This window comes from Daucus carota, chromosome 1 (assembly GCF_001625215.2).
Source record: "Daucus carota subsp. sativus chromosome 1, DH1 v3.0, whole genome shotgun sequence".
In the NCBI taxonomy this organism is placed as follows: Eukaryota; Viridiplantae; Streptophyta; class Magnoliopsida; order Apiales; family Apiaceae; genus Daucus; species Daucus carota.
Window position 1 is genome coordinate 31,707,477 of NC_030381.2, and position 2,457 is coordinate 31,709,933.

Here is a 2,457-nt window from a genome sequence, read left to right on the forward strand (position 1 = left end):
GTCATAATTTCTTATTCTTATGTTTGGTACACTATTTTAAATATTTTACATCCAAATTAATATTAATACATGACATAGAATAATAGCTAAATAAATATATAAAATATAAATATATTGTCTCCATTGGATTCAATTTAAACTTGAAAATAAATAAATTAAAACATATGATTAAAATTTTCCTAATTAAAATCATTGAGACAATAATATCAAAAAACTAGAATAAATATATTAGATGTGTAGTATGGTAATCTTGTCTAACTTGAAAACAAAAAAATATTAAAACTTCTTATATTTTAATATATATATATATATATATATATATATATATATATATATATATATATATATATATATATATATATATATATATTATTTATCATAGTGTACGTGTCATCGCAGGTAGGGCAGCATCCCTCATATATCCCTCGTTAGTGCCGCCCATCAACTCATTTGGTCTTGCAACCAATCTCTTTCATCTGCTCCTGAAATTGAGCCTCAATTCAAGTAATTTTCACAAATTCTCTTGGGTGATAACCATATATGAGTAAGTATGTCCTTCTCATCAATTTTAGTGTTAAGATATTGGATCATTAAGCATAAATATGTTGTTTTTATCAGATCAACCTCTTTATCATGTGTTTTAGTTGATGAGCAACATGATTTAGAATTGTTTTTACATGGCTAATAACCTATTGCTTTGTGCTGTGAATAATATAGTGGACTATGCTTGGGAACATGGCAGAAGAACTTTCAAGGACAATAAGCCCTATGTTGAGTGCAAATACTGTGGGCACTTGGTGAAAGGAATCAACAGACTCAAATACCATTTAGCCCAGCAAAAGGGAATAGTTAAAGTGTGTGCATTGGTTCCCCAGTCCATATCAGACGGTTTTAGGGCCAATTTTGAAGAAGATCCTATCCGCGGAAACATGAGATTGAAGGTGCACCAAAATAGGGTTCCACCAGTGGAAATTATATTTCCCATTTTGCAGGGTAATTCTTCTGAACCAAGGTCCTCTGAGTCTCTGGAAACCGTGATCCAGAGCGTGGAAAATAGGCAAAAAGAAGTTGATTCAGGGAAAGAGCTAGGCAAAAAGCGGAAGAGGGATGCTGGGGAGTCCAATTGGAATGCAAACTATGGGGTCTGTACTTGCCTCCTCCTTAAAAGTGGCCCTTGCATGAATTATTAAGCTATTAAGCTATGTGTTTTAGTTATATTTGAAGATATTTCATGTGTTGTTTCTTATGTATCTGCTCACTCCCAGATTTGCTAATTTGTTGTGGATATAGTTTCTTTTTGGGGTGCAATTACCTTAAAAAGAAGTGCTGCGACTTAGTGTTGGACTCAATATTGACTGCACAAATATTCCAATGGAGTAATTTGCAGGGCAAATTGGGTCAATGTGGATAATATGGGGAAACTCAACCCTTAGTTTCAAGTCTAATGGAAACAACATTAATGAATGTGTTTAAATTTTATAGCTCTTTATATAACTAGAAGTGTTGCTCATATTTATTTCTAGGGTATGGGGAGAGACCCTTTCACTAGAATATTATTGACAAAGTATTTCTTGATTGTTACTTCCACTTTCATCATAGGGTTAGAGACATGTTTTGCCATGGTAGAAACTAGTGATGAATGTTGTTTGACTTGTAAAAAAGTTAGCATAGAAGGTAGCATAGATATATACTCCTGTCAGGGCCGTGCCTGAGATTTGAAGTGCCCTGTGCAAAATGTAAAAATTGTGCCCTAATAGTCTAAAAATATATGAGTACATGCAATAATAAATGTTGACACAAAACTGTAAAAATCATATTACAATTAAAGTGCATAAAATATTTTTTTTCATATTATAAAAATTAACTGAAAATTGTAAAGAAATAAAACAAGTATATAGATAATATAAAATTATCTGAAAATTGTTTTTCTAGCATTTTTTGAAGCAAACCCACTAATAATATTTTTATAGTCTACATTTTACAACAAATTATTTTTATAGTCTACATTTTATATTTAAATTACTTGTTTCATATTTGAGATATATATATTTATATATATGCATGTATAAATTAAAATTGAATATAAATTAAAATAAATTAGTTACTAAAGATTGAATCATTATTTTAATGATATAATTACTCCATATGGTCATCAAGAAAGAAAAAAAATAGTATAAGTAGTTATTTTAATTAATTTTAATGAAGTTATTGAAGTTAGTAGTTAAATTAGAATTTTATCTAACTGTGACAATTTTCAATACAATTATTTTTCAATACAAGTATTTATTTTTATTAACATGATTATGATATAATTAATATTTTTTAGAATTTATATAACTTATTCAAGATAACATTTAAAAATTATTGAAGTGTATAACACTTTTCAATTTTTTTCATTTACAATTTTTTAATCTTAAAATAAAATTTACTTTTTTTGCTATTTTTTTCATTTTAACT

At 28.2% G+C, this 2,457-nt stretch overlaps 1 long non-coding RNA gene across 1 annotated transcript; it reads left to right on the forward strand.

The window, feature by feature from the left end:
- The first annotated feature begins 413 nt into the window (after window positions 1-413).
- Window positions 414-1,474, forward strand: LOC135150861 (uncharacterized). The gene is made up of 2 exons (XR_010289293.1): window positions 414-544; window positions 718-1,474. It is a non-coding gene; the product is annotated as an uncharacterized LOC135150861 (long non-coding RNA).
- Window positions 1,475-2,457: the final 983 nt, after the last annotated feature.